The sequence below is a fragment of the Papio anubis genome, chromosome 19, assembly GCF_008728515.1.
Source record: "Papio anubis isolate 15944 chromosome 19, Panubis1.0, whole genome shotgun sequence".
Lineage (NCBI taxonomy): Eukaryota > Metazoa > Chordata > Mammalia > Primates > Cercopithecidae > Papio > Papio anubis.
The window spans coordinates 43,431,670-43,451,496 of NC_044994.1; positions in this window are offsets into that span (position 1 = coordinate 43,431,670).

The window sequence follows — 19,827 nt, forward strand, 5'->3', positions numbered from 1 at the left end:
CACTAACTTTCTCAGCAAAGCTAAGCAGATTAGTTGGAGTGGGTAGTAAGTAACTTGGTTGCAATAGAAATTCTTTCTGGTTAGGAAAAATGAAAGGCAGTGATAGGCCACTGAACATTCTGGGAACAGTCATGCCTCTGCCTTTTGTCCCTGACAGAGAAGATAAAGTCACATGTAGATGAGGCTGAAGAGGATTTCTTTGAGTTGCCAGCAAAGCTCTGTTTCAGTTTATCTATTGATGTGAAACACAAAATTCCAACATAATGTCTAAAAACAACAACGACGTATGATTGTGACATTCTGTGGCCCCAGGAGTGGGGCATATCTGAGTGGTTCTTCTGCTCTGCATGATGTTGACTGGGTCACTTGTGCAGCTGCACTCAGTTGGAGCTCAGCTGGGGTGGCATATCCAAGGTGGCCTCTCATTGTCCAGGACTTTTCTCAGATGGCCCTCTGATAGTTTAGTAGTCTAGTCTGGACTTCTTATGGCATCACAGCTGACTCTGAGAACGTAAAAGTGGAAGCTGCCAGGCCTATTTAGGCCTGGTCCTGGGACTGGCATAGCATTGGCACTAACCCAGCTACACAGAATAGTACATATTCAGGCTCCAAAATAAATTTCATAAGATCTGTTGTGCCTTTTGATTAATTTCCTGTTAGACTTTTCTGGAAAAGAGATGAGCCTGGGATAGGAACTCACTACCTTTGTTTCTTGGCCAAAACAAGTCACAAGACCAACTGAGATTCCAAGGGAAGGGAAGTAGCCTCCAACTCTTGGTGGGCTGGGGTGTCTGGGGGTCAAGTTGGGTTGGGGCAACTTGTCTCTTGGAGGGTACAAAGCACAGATAGGATTGTGTTTTCCTTTAGATAACCCAATTTAAATTTATTATGCAAATGTTATTGATCACAAAGTATTAATATTTATGTTATTTAAATAAATGAAATGTTGGATGTAAAATAATTTTATAAATGGTAAAATACTTCAGTAAATCAAGTTCTGGCCTAATGGAAAGGCATAATTGAAAGGCTTTTAGAAAATGTAAAGCTTGGGGTCCTTATTTCATGTAGGAGAAAACCAAGGCTCCTATAAATATTTAACTTGCTTAAATTAATCATTTTTCAGTTTTGAGTCATTAAGTTTTTGTCTGGCATGTTGACAGAAAAAGGACTAGGAATACCTCTTGACTCCCAGCTCAGTACTTATCTTTCTCTCTATCTTCTGGTCATAACTTAGCAATTGTTCCTGAAGAAAATCTAACCTTTTGGTTTTCTTTGCCATAATCCAGAGTTTCTTGCCTTTGGCACTATGACATTTTTAGCTTAATGATTCTTGGTTGTTGGGGGTTGTCTTGTGCATTGTGGGATGGTTGGCAATATCCTTGGCTTCTGTCCACTACCATAATCCAAGGCACTGACATTTCTTAGGTTGCAGTTCCTGAGCTGTCTACATAATCATGATTGAGAATTAACTATTTTCCCAATCAAAAACTCAGGCACAGGTCTGATAAAGGACTCTTCCTGCCCCAATTTGTATATTCAGATATAGAAAAATGTTTTAAGCTATAAATTAAATGTATAAAATAAAATTTTGATTTTATTACATACATTATACAGATCACTTTTAAAAAACAATTCCTTAAAATTCAGTTATTTTGGCAAAATGAGGAAGTATGGTTCATAGGATTTTTCTTGCAAACCCAAACTGGTAACTGTTGGCAAATGTCAGCTGTTGTCTTTTCACCTTACTTCCAGTTTGGGTAGAATCTAACTGGAGAGGTGATGTTAAATAACAGCGTGTTCATAAAACACAAAGTGAAGCAGAGATTTGGCAAAATGTCTAGTTGATTTGAAACAAGTAGACCAGAACATATTCAGTTTAAAAACACTTCCTGATTCAAATATTATCCAGACTGAATTTCTACACTAATCAAATTGTTTCAAGTATTCATTTCACTTGGTATTGTGTCAAAATAGCTGAAGTGTCTGATAAATTATTCTTTCGTAGTTGTTTATGATTCCAAGCATATGTATTACAAAACTGAATTTGATCTGACAGTTTCCATCTCTCTTTCCCATGTGAGTGATAATGTTGATGGAACTATGGAAGCAATACCAACAATGAAATTAAATAATTTCAAGGTTTCTTGCTTAGGAAAGCTAGGCAGCATTAGAAGGTGCCTGGGAGGCAAAGCAGAGTGCATCCAAATGCTTCGGTCTTGATTGTTTAATAGTTATTAAAAGCCAGTCAACTCACATTTATTTCTCCTTCAATTTCATAAATGGACCTACACAGCTTTGTCATACATAAACATGTGCTTGAATTCATTCCTTCATTTGCATTTTTGAACTTTCCCAAATACAAATACCTACAATAGCCCAATATGCTTGTTCTGCTCATTTGGAAAAGCTGCCTGATGGTTTTCCTTTTGGCATTTTGAATAACTACTAGCCGCAGATGCTAAATAACTCTCAAGTCTGTGTGAGTTAATATTTCTGCCGAGTTAATCAAATAAAATACAGTTGAAATCTCAACCAGAAGATGCTATCTATCATCTGACATGTACTCGACTGTGATAATGAAATGCTGCCTGACTTAGCCTTAAATTTTGAAGTCGAGATCCATATTGAATAATTTTTGAAGCCTCGTTTCCTGAACTTTTAAAATTACATATGAATTTAAAATTTGTTTTGCCAAATGGTGTGAAATAAAGACTTGATATGGTTAAGGTGAATTTGGTGACATAATCAAACTTATGTATTCATCTTGATAACTTGCCTTCCCTCTGGTTAGCTCCTCTCTCTTTTCTTCCCACCCTACCATGAGACTTGATTTGAGCACCTGTCCTGATCCTCTTAACTCTGCCCTACAATTTAGATTTGAATTACCTTTAATTACACTCTCAAGGTGCCCAGTTTTCTCTGTGAAAGAATTGTCCTACAGAGTTCCATAGTTACGTAAGAATCAGGCCCATTAATTTCTCTGTTGATTTTAATTTCTCCTGAGTATCAGATCTTTGGCAAAAGTATAAAAATTCACCAGGAGACTAAGAAAGAAGAAGAAACAACATTCCAGATCAGAAGTAATTTATATGAAGACACAAATTATTGTGATCAGTGAGGACATTTGGTTCCCTAAACCAGAATGTTACTAGCCCAGCTACACAGAAAATAGTACATGTTCAGGCTCCAAAAGAAATTTCATAAGATCTGTTGTACCTTTTGATTAATTTCCTGTTAGACTTTTCTGGAAAAGAGATGAGTCTGGGATAGGAACTCACTACCTTTGTTTCTCTGAAGCCTGTCTTTAATTCAGGGTTGCCATGTATGATGTTTTGGAGAAATGGATTGCTGAATCCAGTTTGGATGGCTGCATATAAAGATGGAAAGGGCCTCCTGTGTGAAGGCCGCAGTGTTCTCTCCCCACCTTAGAGTCAAGAGTTGTGCTGCTCCGTCACATTTTCCCTGCGAATGACCATTGAAAACTTGACATTGTTTAAGATCAACAAGCCCAAAAGAATGTCTTATCCCAGTGTGTTGCACAGAATAGGTGTTGAGTAAATATCCAATAGTCAATCTGGCATTTACATTTAAACTGCTTTGTGAAAGCCCTCTGGGTTGCTGACTTCACTGCTCTGTTGTTCTTTTCCTAGTTTAAGATTAGGCGGGTATTTTAGGGAAAGTCTCACAGGACATTTGCATCATGGTAGACCCTTTGCACCCAGAGGGACCTGTCTTCAGTTTCACATGTTCAGGGCTGTATTAAGGCACCTGGCACACTAGATAGCATGGGACCTGGGAAAAGTGAGTGGCAGTATCCTACAGGTATTTCATCAATCTATTAAAGAATTCCTTTGCAATTTTCAACAGGGGTGACATTGTCCTTGAAGAGGTGAAAATTGATTCTTAGGGGATTGCAGAAATTTGGATATTACAATGGTTTGTGGTTTGCCAGGTAGCGCAATGATACCTGACAAAATCGTAGTCCTTAATTTCTCTCATTAGGGAGAAATTTAATTTCAAATTGAAATTAATTAATTTAAAGTTTAAATATATATGTTTTTTCTTTGTAGAGGTACAATAATGAAAAAGAAAAAAAAATAAACGACTGAGAAACACGATTCTGGGGCACACATCTCTTCTGTGGCTTTAGAAACTGCCCACGATAAATATTCTTTTATCTCCCTTTTTCAGGTAAAACCAGCACTTTAAACATATTAACATATTCCCCACTGTGGCCCTCCTTTTTTTTTTTTTTTTTGAGACGGAGTCTTGCTCTGTCACCCAGGCTGGAGTGCAGTGGCATGATCTTAGCTCACTGCAGCCTCTGCCTCCTGGGTTCAAACGATTCTCCTGCCTTAGCCTCCCAGGTAGCTGGGGACTACAGGCATGCACCACCATGTCTGGCTAATTTTTGTATTTTTAGTAGAGATGGGGTTTCACCATGTTGGCCAGGCTGGTCTCAAACTCCTGACTCAGGTGATCTGCCCGCCTCGGCCTTTCAAAGTACTGGGATTACAGGTGTGAGTCACCATGCCTGGCCACCCACTGTGGCTCTTCTTAAGGTGAACTCTTGAGAAAATAACTGGAAGGAACCTTTCACATACGCTGGAGATGGACAACCAAATGCTGCACCTGCCTTGAATCTCCTCATACCTCCTTGCCTTAGTTCCCACCACATATTCCCAATCTTCTATCTCTCCCAAAAGGCAGCTTTCTCTAAATGGCCAATAAGGGCTGGACTTGGAAAAGGCAAGTCCTACTTTGGACCAACAGTAAGTTTCTTATGCTTTTCTTTTTCTCCCTTGGAAATGTTCGTATAATTCCTTCCAGACACAGTTTCCTGAGGCAGCTGCTTCTCTCCCTGGTGTGCCCAGCTGGGACTTACCTGCCCTTGACATTGGAGAAGATATGCAAATAACTCCATGAATCCTTAGGGAACCATCATGGCTTCCCTTCAAGTATTCACTCTACCTGGGCACCCACACCCAGTCATAGCTGAGTCTGGACTCACCTAGACGATCTCATTTGAATCCTACTGCAGGTCGATGAGGCTGCTGGATATTATATCCTCTTTATAGATAGCAAAAACAATGTTGGTTAAAATAGATCTAGTGACTTACCTAAGATCACATAGCTATTACATAGTAAGGTCAGGACAGCTTCCCCCAACAACACACACACTGGAAGGTTCGTTCTCTGAGGGCAGGAGCCATGCTGTTGCTCACTGTCGTGTTCCCAGGGCCTAGACAGGCCCTGGTGTATAGCAGGAGTTCAGTCAATATTTGTTAAATGAACATGGTTCTCTGAGCCTGGGGCTGTCAGATTACCAAGACAATGCAGGAAACTGTCCAAAATATGCGGGTCTGTTCATCTGGCCCACAGTTGATTTTACATTGGCAGCTACCACCTTCATTTTAAGAAGTGTAAAACAATAGCTGCAGCCACTTCTTCAAGCACAAAGCTTATCCCAAATTTCTGAGAGGCTTGCCATGGAGTCCGAGGACAGCTTGTCTTCTAGGCTGTATTTCATTTCAAATTAATTAAGTGCAATTATTGTTAAAAGACAGAGTCTTCTTGTTCTTTAAGTCTCTTGTATTAGGAGCCCCAAATTCAGAGGTGACACAACTCTCATTTCTGTTTTCAATAAAGTTTGCACACAACGCAAATGCACTTGCTCTGGGCTGAATGTTTGTGTGCCCCCAAAATTCATTTGCTGAAACCTAATCCCCAAGGTGATGCTATTAAGAGGTGGGGTTAGGTGGGGTTATAGGGAGGTGACTGGGTCATGGGGACAGTACCACAAAGGAAGTCATTCATCCCTTCCCCCATGTGAGGACACAGTAAGAAGCCACCATCTGCAAAGCAGAGAACTCGTCATCACCAGACACTGAATTGCCAGAACCTTGATCTTAGACTTTCAGGCCTCCTGAACTGTGAGCAATAAATTTCTGTTGTTTATGAGCCACCTGGTTTATGGTGTTTTTTGCTACAGCATCCTGAATAGACTAACACAATGCTAAGTAAAAATGTGCATGTACTTCAGGAGATAGAAAATGCCCTACAAAATTAAGTTTACTTATCTTGCAGTCAATCATTTATTGTGAGAAAAGAGGGAGATATAATGAATTGCCACAGGTTTGGTACAAAAACATAAACCAACTTTCTTTTGTATTAGCTTCTGATGGGAAATGTATTTTGGTTAGCTTAGTAGGTGTGAGATAAATACATTCCCAAATGAAGGAAATCAGCTACTCACCTAGCCAGTCATGGGCCAACAGCATTTATTATGCACTAGTACTGTTAGGCAATGAGGAAGATAAAGATGGATCGAGAAAAAATCTTGTCATTGATAAGACTGCAATAGATTAGGATAGGTAAAACATAACATAATTACATTGCAAGAAAGAAAGTGAAAAGTGTAAAAGACTATTAGGTGTTTAAAGGAGGGAAGAATTTTTCCTACTTTGGGGGATAGGGTAAGAGATGACAGGATCAGATAAAGCAGTGTGGAGGCAATATTCGTTTGGATCTTAAATTAAGGAGCAACCTGGATTACAAATATTAAAAACAAGAAAGAAAGAATAATCCAGGCAGAGAATATGACAAGTGGCATAGAAGCAGAAAAATGAACGCAAAGCAACAAAGCCCAGTGTGATTGGAATGTGTGGGCCTGATTCTTTGAAACTAACCTTAGAAGGTGCTGGAAGCTGTGGGAGTCAGTAGAGCTATTGTCATTCTGGAGTCTTATTGAAATGGCTTTTCCTGTTCCCTTTAAATTAGGCATGGCTGTGTATCTTAATTTGATTTCCCATAAAGGTGGACCCTGAGACAAAGTCTTGGGTGCAATGTAGCATATGTGGAAAGTGATCTCAGGAAACAAAAGTGAGGAAATGGTCACGCCTGTAATCCCAGCACTTTGGGAGGCTGAGGTGGGCAGATCACCTGAGGTCAGGAGTTCAAGACCAGCCTGGCCAAAATGGTGAAACCCCGTCTCTACTAAAAATACAAAAACTAGCCGGGCATGGTGGTGGTGCTTGCCTGTAATCCTAGCTACTCAGGAGGCTGAGGCAGGAGAATCACTTGAACCCGGGAGGCGGAGGTTGCAGTGAGCCGAGATTGCGCCATTGAACTCCAGTCTGGGCGATAAGAGCAAAACTCGGCCCCCCCCAAAAAAAACACAAAAAAACAAAAAACAAAAAACAAAAAAACCCAGAAAAACAAAACAACAACAACAAAAAAGTGAGGAAGTCGGGAAGTGAGACAGGGATGAGGGAAAAGCTAGCTATGGGCAACTGGTGCTCAATTCTAATGAGGCCACTCAGAGAAATAAAGCTAATCTTGCCTCAGAATTGTGTCGTAAAAAAAAACAAAAGAGGGATACTGGAGCATTGATCACCAACTACCACCCTCCAGTTGTTGAATGTTGCTGCAGTGGCATTATCATCCTTGCATTTCTGGATTGTGTGAGTGGAACCAGCCCTGGTGTTGGGAAAAGTCCCTGGGAATAGGAGAGAGAAGCAGGCATTTGAGATGGAAGCTGCCAGCTTGCTGGGAACTGCACTGTGCTCCAGGGAAGCTCCAGTAGCTGAGGTGAGGTGGCTCAGGGCCTCACAGTACCTGCCCCAGCACAGACCTTAACGTTGGTCAACAGAAGATGAGCAAAAGTGAGAAATGTCACTTCTGGTGGAAACTTTAAGAAACAACTCATGATTTCCATATTCCTTCTCCCTGTCGGGGCGACAATGATGATTCAAATGATGGGGGTTCCCTTCACTCGTCCCAGAGTGAGAAGATGTGGAACAGAAGTAGCAACTGACTCACAGTGGACAGACACGTAGCGGGAGTGAGAAATAAACCTATTTCTTATAGGCACACAAGATTTTAAGGGTTGTGATTGGTACAACATAGCCTATCCCAATCTGACTGATGTATATATATTCTGAAGGGATTTGTTTCATGATGATTAATTATGGCAAGATACCACAAAAATCCAGTGGTACAAACAAAATAGAAATGTTTTCTTTTTTTTATTATACTTTAAATTGTGGGGTACATGTGCAGAACATGCAGGTTTGTTACATAGGTATACATGTGCCATGGTGGTTTGCTGCACCTATTAACCCGTCATCTACATTAGGTATTTATCCTAATGCTATCCCTCCCCTTTGCCCCCTAGCCCCAACAGGCCCTGGTGTGTGATGTTCCCCTCCGTGTGTCCTCACTGTTCAACTCCCACTTGTGAGTGAGAACATGTGGTGTTTGGTTTTCCGTTCTTGTGATAGTTTGCTGAGAATGATGGTTTCCAGTGTCATCCATGTCCCTGCAAAGGACATGAACTCGTCCTTCTTTATGGCTGCATAGTATTCCATGGTGTATATGTGCCACATTTTCTGTATCCAGTTTATCATTGATGGGCATTTGGGTTGGTTCCAAGTCTTTGCTATTGTAAATAGTGCCACAATAAACACACTTGTGCATGTGTCTTTATAGTAGAATGATTTATAATCTTTGAGTATATACCCAGTAATGGGATTGCTGGGTCAAATGGTATTTCTAGTTCTAGATCCTTGAGGAATCACCACACTGTCTTCCACAATGGTTGAACTAATTTACACTCCCAGCAGCAGTGTAAAAGCGTTCCTGTTTCTCCACATCCTCTCCAGCATCTGTTGTTTCCAGACTTTTTAATAGTCGCCATTCTAAGTGGCCTGAGATGGTATCTCATTGTGGTTTTGATTTGCATTTCTCTAATGACCAGTGATGATAAGCATTTTTTCATATGTTTGTTGACTGCATAAATGTCTTCTTTTGAGAAGTGTCTGTTCATATCCTTTGCCCACTTTTTGATGGGGTTGTTTGGTTTTTTCTTATAAATTTGTTTAAGTTCCTTGTAGATTCTGGATATTAGCCCTTTATCAGATGGATAGATTGTAAAAATTTTCTCCCATCCTGTAGCTTACCTGTTCACTCTGATGATAGTTTCTTTTGTTGTGCAAAAGCTCTTTAGATTAATTAGATCCTATTTTTCAATTTTGGCTTTTGTTGCCATAGGTTTTGGTGTTTTAGTCATGAAGCCTTTGCCCATGCCTGTGTCCTGAATGGTATTGCCTAGGTTTTCTTCTAGAGTTTTTATGGCTTTAGGTCTTACGTTTAAATCTTTAATCCATCTTGAGTTAATTTTTGTATAAGGTGTAAGGAAGGGAACCAGTTTCAGCTTTCTGCGTATGGCTAGCCAGTTTTCCCAACACCATTTATTAAATAGGGAATCCTTTCCTCATTGCTTGTTCTTGTTGTTTATCAAAGATCAGATGGTTGTAGATGTGTGGTGTTATTTCTGAGGCCTCTGTTCTGTTCCTTTGGTCTATATATCTATTTTGGTACCAGTACCATGCTGTTTTGGTAACTGTAGCCTTGTAGTGTAGTTTGAAGTCAGGTATCATGATGCCTCTAGCTTTGTTCTTTTTGCTTAGGGGTTGTCTTGGCAATGTGGGCTCTTGTTTGGTTCCATATGAAATTTAAAGTAGTTTTTTCCAATTCTGTGAAGAAAGACAATGGTAGTTTGATGGGGATAGCATTGAATCTATAAATTACCTTGGGCAGTATGGCTATTTTCACAATATTGATTCTTCCTATCCATGAGCATGGGATGTTCTTCCATTTGTTTGTGTCCTCCCTATTTCTTTGAACAGTGGTTTGTAGTTATCCTTGAAAAGGTCCTTCACATCCCCTGTAAGTTGTATTCCTAGATATTTTATTCTCTTTGTAGCAATTGTGAATGGGAGTTCACTCATAATTTGGCTCTCTGTTTGTCTGTTATTTGTATTTAGGAATGCTTGTGATTTTTGCACATTGATTTTGTATTCTGAGACTTTGCTGAAGTTGCTTATCAGCTTAAGGAGATTTTGGACTGAGATGATAGGGTTTTCTAAATATAAAATCATGTCATCTGCAAACAGAGATAATTTGACTTCCTCTTTTCCTAATTGAATACACTTTACTCTTTTTTCCTTTTTCTTTCTCCAGAAACAGGGTCTTGCTTTGTAGCCCAGGCTGGAGTGCATTGGTGTGATCATAGTTTGAATGCTTGGGCTCAAGTGATCCTCCTTGAGCCTTCCAAGTAGCTGGGATTACAGGCATGCACCAGTACGCCCAGCTAATTTTTACATTTCTTATGGAGATGGGGTTCTTGCTATGTCACCCAGGCTGGTCTGAACTCCTGACCTCAAGCAATTCTCCTACCTTGGCCTCCCAAACTGCTGGGATTACAGGTGTGAACCACTGTGCCTGGCCTAGAAGTGTATTTCTAAAGTCTGGTTAAAGAGGAGGTCTAGGTTCCTTTTTCATGTTCCTTTGCCACTTCTTATGTAGGAGTCAGGAAGCTTGTTCTGCAGAGGTCCAGGTAGTAAGTATCTTAGGTTTTGTGGGCCATTTGGCCTTTTTGTTACAACTACTCCAACTCTGTTGTTTGAGAGGCAAGCAACCATACACAATGTAAATGAATGGGTGTGGCTGTGTTTAAAGAAAACTTTATTTTTTATTTACAAACATAAACAGCAGACCAGATTTGGCAAACAACATGGGAAGACAACTCATAATTGAACACTGAGAACTAGAATCAGAACTGGAATGAGAGTTGGATGTTCTAGTAGCTGATGATAGCCAGATGTGTCTGTTTCTACAAAAGGGATGTATCTGCCACATAGGTCTGATTATGATACTTTCTCCTTGAATTGCATCTCTCTGGTACTCCTTTATTTAGCATATTCCCCATACTCCCTATGCTAAATAACTCTTCAGCTTGGTGGCCAATTTGTTTAAGGTAATGATTCATATCTGTGTTCTGGTTCATTATGTGATCTCATTGTTAGGTTCTTGGAGAGTTCCTCATTTTTTCCATTGGCTAGCAGCCAATAATTTTATATTTTTTATTGAAAAATAAAATGTAAAATGTCTAACCATAAGAATAAGAAGATATAGGTGAATGCGTAGTATTTTGATAGGAAAGCAGTTTTTTTTTTTTTTTTTGAGACGGAGTCTCGCTCTGTAGCCCAGGCTGGAGTGCAGTGGCGCGATCTCGGCTCACTGCAAGCTCCGCCTCCCGGGTTCACGCCATTCTCCTGCCTCAGCCTCCCGAGGAGCTGGGACTACAGGCGCCCACAACCGCGCCCGGCTAATTTTTTTGTATTTTTAGTAGAGACGGGGTTTCACTGTGTTAGCCCAGGATGGTCTCGATCTCCTGACCTTGTGATCCGCCCGCCTCGGCCTCCCAAAGTGCTGGGATTACAGGCGTGAGCCACCGCGCCCGGCCAGGAAAGCAGTTTTAAAAGCAACAACAACAACAACAAAATCTGGTTATAACTAGTCAAATGTAATGAATAGAAAACAGATTATTTTAAAATAAAAACTTCTCCATGCAAGCCAACTACATAACATTAAATGTAAATCAAACACAGAAAAAAATTGGAACAGATGACAAATGAAATCATTAAGAAAACCTAAAATGGCTTTCACATATAAATAGCTCTAATGAACAAATAAGAATTCTTATAGATAATTGTGGAAAGAACATGTGCAAGTGATTCATGAACACATGCTATTAATAGATATCAATAGTTATTATACATGCTATTAATAGCTAATAATCATATAAAAGACTATTTGACTTCCAGGGAAATGATAGAAAGGCAAAGGCAAATGGGAGATTGGGGGCCATTGTGGCAGAGACAGACAGTGCTCACAAATGTTCCATGTACCCTTGATATTTCCAGCCCTTCTTTTTTTTTTTTTTTTTTTTTTTTTTGAGACGGAGTCTTGCTCTGTCGCCCAGGCTGGAGTGCAGTGGCCGGATCTCAGCTCACTGCAAGCTCCGCCTCCTGGGTTCACGCCATTCTCCTGCCTCAGCCTCCCGAGTAGCTGGGATTACAGGCGCCCGCCACCTCGCCCGGCTAGTTTTTTGTAGTTTTTAGTAGAGACGGGGTTTCACCGTGTTAGCCAGGATGGTCTCGATCCTGTGACCTCGTGATCCGCCCGTCTCGGCCTCCCAAAGTGCTGGGATTACAGGCTTGAGCCACCGCGCCCGGCCCTCCAGCCCTTCTTTGTAGTGAGGCTGGGTCATGTGACTGGTTTTGGTCAATGGACTATGAGCAGATGTGACATCTTGGCATCTGGGTCAAGGCAGCTAAGAACCAGGTTGCTTCCTCCAGCCCCCTCTGCTGCCTGCAGCAGTCTTGGAGTCTATACATTCCAGATGCTGTAGCTGCAAGATGGAGGAGTGAGGGATAAGCTTTTATGGTGTTAAGCACCAAAATTTCAGCAAAAAGCTTGGTGTGTTATAGAAACAGAGAGAAAGCCAATAGGACTGGACCACAGTGGACTGGGGAGGAAGTGGCAAGAGATTATGTTGGAGAGAGAGGCAAGAGCTGTGTAGGGAGGGCTGTGTGGCTAACGGGGAAGAGTTTAAATTTGATTTTTTAGTGCAATGGAAAGCAATGTATCAAGAATGTGCCTTAAGAACCTTAAAATTGTCCCCACTCTCTGATCCAGAAATATGCAGAATCTATTCCAAAGATTCCAAGAAAAAAATCTGTAATGTAGTCAAAGATTTATATATAGCAGCATTTTTTTTCTAAATTATAATAGCAAAAGTTGAAAAAGCTTAAATGTCTAAAAATACAGGAATGATTAAAGCATAATATTGCTATTATTAAATAGATCTTTTCCTGAATGATTTTAAAGATAGCAATTCTTATTTTGCATTCACAGTAGCAACAACACTTAAAAATAAGGTAAGGAGGATGCAGAAGATCTTTAGTGGAGAAAGGAAAGGCTGACCTGAATTAATGGAGGGAAATACCAAGTTTTTGTATGCAAGAGTTTGATATTGTGAAAATGTTGCTTCTTCCCTATTCAATTGTCAATCAATACAATTCTAATAAACATTCGTAGAAAATTTTAACTGAATTTCACAAGCTTGAGTCTAAAGTTCATCTAAAGGAAAAAAATGTGCAAGAAAAACTAAGAATAGTTTGAGAAAAGCACAATGTGAACTCTTGTATAGCTATGGACATTGGCTGAATACAGAAAAATAGGAATCCAGAAAGAGACCTATGTTTATGTGACAATTTAGAGTATGATAAAACTAGAGTTTCAAAGCAACAGGAGAAAAACACTATACAATAAATGAGTCTGACACAATTGAGTATCCATCCACATTGAAATGTAGTTAGCTCTGTCCCACACACAATACCCAGAAAAATATTCTGAAGAACTTCACCTTTTAAAACAACCGAATATTAAAGGAGTAGACGAAAATTTAGGTGCAAATGGCAGCCACAAGTTTCTCACGAAGTTAAATATAGAATTACCGTATAACCTAGAAATTTCGTTCCTAGGTATAAACCCAAAAAAACTAAAATCAGGGGCTCACATAGAGCCTTGCACACCAATGTTCATAGCAGCATTATTCACAGTAACCAAAATGTGGAAACAACCCAAATGTCCATCAATAGACGAATGGACAAACAAAATGTGGTAAATACATAATATGGTTTGGATATTTGTCCCCTCCAAATCTCATGTTGAAATGTGATTCCCAATGTCGTAGGTGGGCCGGATGGGAGGAGTTTGGGTCATGTGGGCAGATCCCTCACGAATGACTTGGTTCCTCCCTTGTGGTAATGAGTTCATGCGAGAGCTGATTGTTTAAAAGAGGCGGGGCATTTTCTCCTTGCTCTCTTGTTCCCTCTCTTGCCAGGGATACAACATCTCTCCTTTGCTTCCACCATGACTAAAAGCTTCCTGGGTCTCAGCAGAAGCTGAGCAGATGCGGGCGTCATGCTTGTACAGCCTGCAGAACTGTGAGCCAAATAAACCTCTTTATAGATTACCCAGCATCAGATATTCCTTTTTATCGCAATGTGAATGGACTCACACAATACATACAATGGAATATCATTCAGTCTTAAAAATTAGGAAATTCTGACATATGCTACAACATAATGAGGACATTATGCTAAGCGAAACAAGCCAATCACAAAAAATCAAATATTGTATTTTTCCACTTATATGAGATCCTTAGAACAATCAAATTCATAGAGACAGAAAGTAGACCAGTGGTTTCCAGGGGCTGGGAAAGTAGGAAGTTGTTTTTTTTTCTTTTTTCTTTTTGAGATGGAGTCCTGTTCTCTCGCCCAGGCTGGAGTGCAATGGCGTGATCTCAGCTCAAACTCCTGACCTCAAGTGATCCACCCAGCTCAGCCTCCCAAAGAGCTGGGATTACAGGCATGAACCACCGCTCCCAGCTCAGGAGTTCTTGTTTAACAGGTAGAGTTGTAGTTGGGATGACTAAAAGGTTCTGGAAATAGATGGTGGTGATGCTTGCACAACCTGTAAATGTACTTAATGCTGAAATGTGGTACTTAAAAATGGTTAAAATTGTAAATGTTTAGTTATATATATTTAGCATAATAAAATGTAAAAGATCTATAAACGATGTACACTAGGGGAAAAAAGGCAACCATAAAGTTCAGGGGCTATGTATCAGAGATGAACACTGTTTCATATTACAGGGAGGCTTTGAGAGGCAGAAGTTCCTAGGTCTTTGAGAATGAATGCAAATAGAGATTGGATAGAGATTAAAATTGGCAATATAAAAATGTAGCTGTATATATAAAATATATAAATATTAAATGACAATTTGAAATGTAGAAATTTAAATTGACAATATAAAAATGTAGAAAAAGAAAAAAAGCTGAAAAAAGGGAAAATTTTCAAAGAAGTAGTGAGCTTAAGTTTTTAAAAATGGAAAACAACGAAAAAGAGCAGATTTCTATTCAATATGACCCACATAAGATATGCAAACAGGGCACTGCAAATTGTTTATTTAATGAGGATTTAGTTATTGGTCAAAAAAAGAGAAGAAAGAGAGTCAGAGCATTTTTCTAATCACATTCATAACTTGAACATGCCAGAAGAAATCCTGGCAAACTTGCAACTTCATATTCTTCCCTGAATAAAGATTTAATTGCAATCGTGAAATGTCACTTGTACACAAAAAGCCCCACATGCAATTACTACAATGGAACAAAAAGGCTGAATAAACCGTGAACAATCAATAGTATTCCATGCAGACAAGTCAGTGCTGATAGAGAACATTGGTGTGATATTCTTCAAAACAAAGCACAACAAAGATTTCTGAGGCACAATATTTACTAAAAAAAGAAGAAAATTTTCTGAGTTCGCTAGAAATAATTTCAAAATTTGAATGGCCAAACATGTGAGATGCATAAGAAATTGTAAAATAAATTATCACTCTTTAGGATGGAGAATTCGATATGTAATGATTAATTTAACAGGTAATTAAGTGAGACAAAATGCCACACATAAAAATTTTAAAGGTATATATTACTCAGTTCAATCAGACTGTGGCAGGGACAAAATGTTACACAACTAACATTTGTTGTACATATTGTTGAACCAGAAGACAAAAACAAGAAGGTTGAAATGAGTATTTCATCGATTCTACACCTGTTGTAAAGTGTACTTTTTTTTTTTTTTTACTTAATTGAAGAATCAAAAAATCTTCTTTAGATAATAGGCATTAATTTAAGAGACTGATGAGGGCAGCATAAGGCAGCGGTGTTGATGTGGCCGCAAAAAAAAAAAAAAAAAAACAAAACAAACCTGGGCAAGCTAGACTGTAGGCTGAAATATCCAGAACCAATCTTTGTGCCAGGTACTGTACATAGTTAGAATTCATTACTAGGAGACATGGCCTCAACTGTGCCAATTATAATTACATTTTTGGGGACTAATTCAGAGATTATGTCTGATTATGTCTGATAATCTCTTCACCAGTATAAATTGGCATATTTTGAAGAAATTCATATAAAATTTGATCCTGCAATCACTCTCAGATAACATGGTTGGGAAATGTGAAAGCAATTAGATTTAATTTAGATATGATGCAAGATGCATTAGAAGAGTTAGACATAACAGCGGAAGATTCTCAAATAGAGTGATTGTAGACTTTGAGAAAAAAGGTAATATTAAATTTGTACCATAAACATTATTTAGTATGAACTGATGTTTGCAAAAGGTCACAAATCCAAAAGGATCTAAATTAGCTATTCATTTTTAAAAGGATTGAAAATATCTTAAAAGCTTTCAGAAAATACTTTTTAAAAAATAAAAATGTCATGAGAAATATGCAATAAAATGACATTGCAATAAATAGTCATGCATTGCTTGATGATGGGGATAGGTTAGGAGAAATGCATTGCTAGGTGATTTCACTGTTGTGCAAACATCATAGAGTGTACTTATGCAAACTTAGATGGCATAGCCTGCTTTGCATCTAGCCTATAAGGTATAGCCTATTGCTCGTAGGCTACAAAGCTGTACAGCATGTCACTGTATTGAATATTGTAGGCAATTGTAACACGATGGTGAGTATCTGTATATCAAAACATAGAAAAGGTACAGTAAAAATACATAAAAGATTTTAAAAAATGGTACACTTGTATGGGGTACTTATCAAGAAAGGAACCTGAAGGACTAGAAGTTGCTCTAGGCGAGTCAGTGAGAGGTGAGTGAATGTGAAGGCCTAGGACATTTTTGGGCACTACTGCAGACTTTATAAACACTGTAGCCTTATGCTACATTAGACTTAGAAAAATATTTGTCTTTTTTCAATAACAAATTAGCTTACTTGACTTTTTTACTTTACAGACTTTTAAATGTTAACTTTTGATTCTTTTATAATAACATTTAGCTTTAAACACAAACACCTTTTAGAGGCTGAGGCAGGCGGATTGTTTGAGCCCAGGAGTTAGAGACCAGCCTGGGCAACATGATGAGATCCCTTCTCCACAAAAAATACAAAAATTAGTCAGCTCTGGTGGCTCATACCTGTAGTCCCAGCTACTAAAGAGGCTGAGGTGGGAGGATCACTCCAGCCTGGGAGGTCGAGGCTGTAGTGAGTCATGACTATACCACTGCACTCCAGTCTGGGCAACAAAGTGAGAACCTGTCTCAAAAATAAAAGTAAAATAAAAATAAATAAATAAATAAATAAATAAATAAATAAATAAATGAAAGAAAGAGAAAAGCACCCACAAACACATTGTATAGCTGTAAAAATGATTTTCTTTCTTAATATCCTTACTCCAAAAGGTTTTTTTCCATTTAACAATTATTTTCTCTTTTTTCTACTTTTTTTTTTTTTTTGAGATGGAATCTCACGTTATCATCCAGGTTGGAGTGCAGTGGCATGATCTCGGCTCACTGCAACCTCCGTCTCCTGGGTTCAAGTGATTCTTCCGCCTCAGCCTCCCGAGTAGCTGAGATTACAGGAAGAGGCCACCACGCACAGCCAATTTTTGTTTTATTAGTAGAGATGGGGTTTCACCATGTTGGCCAGGTTGGTCTCAAACTCCTGTCCTCAAGTGATTCGCCAGCCTTGGCCTCCCAAAATTCTGAGATTATACGCATGAGCCACCACACCCGGCTCTTTTTTTTTTTAACTTTTAAACTTTAAAAATATCATTGTCTTTCACTTTCACATCTTGTCCCACTAGAGGGTGTTCAGGGGCAATAGCATGCATGGAGCTGTCATCTCCTATGATAATATTGTCTTCTTCTGGGATAACTCCTGAAGGATCTGCCTGAGGCTGTTTTACAGGTAATTAAAAAAAAAAATTAGAAGTAGTACACTCTAAATTAACAACAAAAAGTATAGTATAGTAGATACACAAACCAGTTATATAGTTGTTTATTAACATTACCAAACATTATGTGCTGTATATAAATGTATGTGCTCCACTTTTAAATGGCTGGCGCTGCAATAGGTGTGTTTATATCACAAACATGTGAGTGATGTATTGTGCTATGATTTTACGATGGCTACAATGTCGCTAGGTGGTGTAGGAATTTTTTAGCTCCATTATAATTTTATAGGGCCATGGTCCCTGGTTGACCAAAATATCATTAGATAGTGCATGTTTATAAGGCCAGGTGTGGTGGCTCACGCCTGTAATCCCAGCACTTTGGGATGCCGAGGTGGGCCAATCATGAGGTCAAGAGACCATCTTGGCCAACATGGTGAAACCCTGTCTCTACTAAAAATGCAAAAATTAGCTGGGCTTGTTGGTGCATACCTGTAGTCCCAGCTACTTAGGAAGCTGAGGCAGGAGAATCGCTTGAACCCATGAGATAGAGGTTGCATTGAGCTGAGATTGTACCACTGCACTCCAGCCTGGTGACAGAGCGAGACTCTGTCTCAAAAAAAAAGTATGAAAATGAAATGGCAATTATAATAATCATATCAGTGGAAATATTCTCAAAGCCGTTTGAATAGATTCAAGGATGACAAGAATTCATTGCATATTTTCAATTTTTATTTATGTAGCTATCTTTTAATATTTGAGCTCAGAATCTCTAAGGATTTTAGGAAGCTAAAACAAAAAAAATCCTCCTGAAATAGAGTGAATGAAATGTTTGCAAATGCATGTATCCATTGTGCAGATATTCATGATTCCTCAAGCACAAAGGCATATAGGTAAATGATGCTCATGACTCGGACAATGCTTACTGAATGCTTACTGCATGTCAGATATTGTGTTAGTGCCAGGGAGATGATGGATAAACAAAATAGACATAGTCTCTGCTCTCTATATAACTTACATGCTAGTAGGGAGTATAGATGTGTAGACAGCAATTTTTAGATGGTGTGCGGGAAAATAGGATGAGGTGAATCCAGGGAGCTCACAGACAGAGAAGGGACACTTCCTTCTGTCTTGGTAGCAAGGAATAGTAGATTATAACATGAAGAACTAATAAAGGGATGAAAGAGCATTGAAGACCAATAAGAGAGGCTTGTTCTCTTTGCTCTAGATTCTTGCATATATTATGGTCTCTGCCTGGAGTCCTGTGACAGTCACACTAGGCACTAGGTGGTGCCTGGACTAGGCATATTTTGAGGTGGCTGCTTTTCTCATATGATTTTCTCTGGGATCTGACCATTCCTTTCATCTCTTAGCCATGCATGTGTTGTGTCATCTCCATCCTTTCTTCCTTTTCCCCTTACTTCCTGTCTCCCTTTGTTCTTTCCTTCTTCTTTCTACCCTACCTGTTACACCTGATTGCAACTAGGGTTACTCATATCATTGGCTGGTCATTAACCAACCAGTGTCTGTCTCCCCATATCTCTAGAGACTTTGAAGTTATAATACAGGAGTTATTAAGAAATTATTTTTAGGCGGCTAGAAAGGGTGAAAGTTCTCCTTGGAATTTTCCTTTACTAAAAAGCAACCCCCAAACTACTTCTTCTCTAGCAGAAAGCAGCCTGAGAAGTCAGGCATAAACATGCAGAATAGAAGATTTTATATGTAAATGACAGCAGCTGTATCTGCAAGCCAGGTACATTCAATATGGCGTCTCCCCCCTCTTTTCCTTGTCATCATGTGTGCCGGGTGTCATGGCAGCCTCCGGATAAAACCACGTGTACAGATATCATGGCCGCTGCCAGGTGGAGGCCGTATTTGCATAATAAAAGACCAGGGTGGGAGGGCCAGTCTTTTTGTGGGCTATGTAAATAGTACACCTGGTCAAGCCAATGCCCTGGGCCCTATGTAAATCAAACATCGCCTCCTGAAGCCTCTGTACAAACCAATTGCCTTCCGCCACAGAAGACAAACCCTCTTTTGGTCGACCCGCTTACTCAATCAACATGAGGAAACTTTTTCTCTCCCTTTTCTTTTTCTATTACACTTTCTGCTCCTGAACCCACTCCTCATGTATGTCCGTGTCCTGAATTCTTCTCGACTGAGA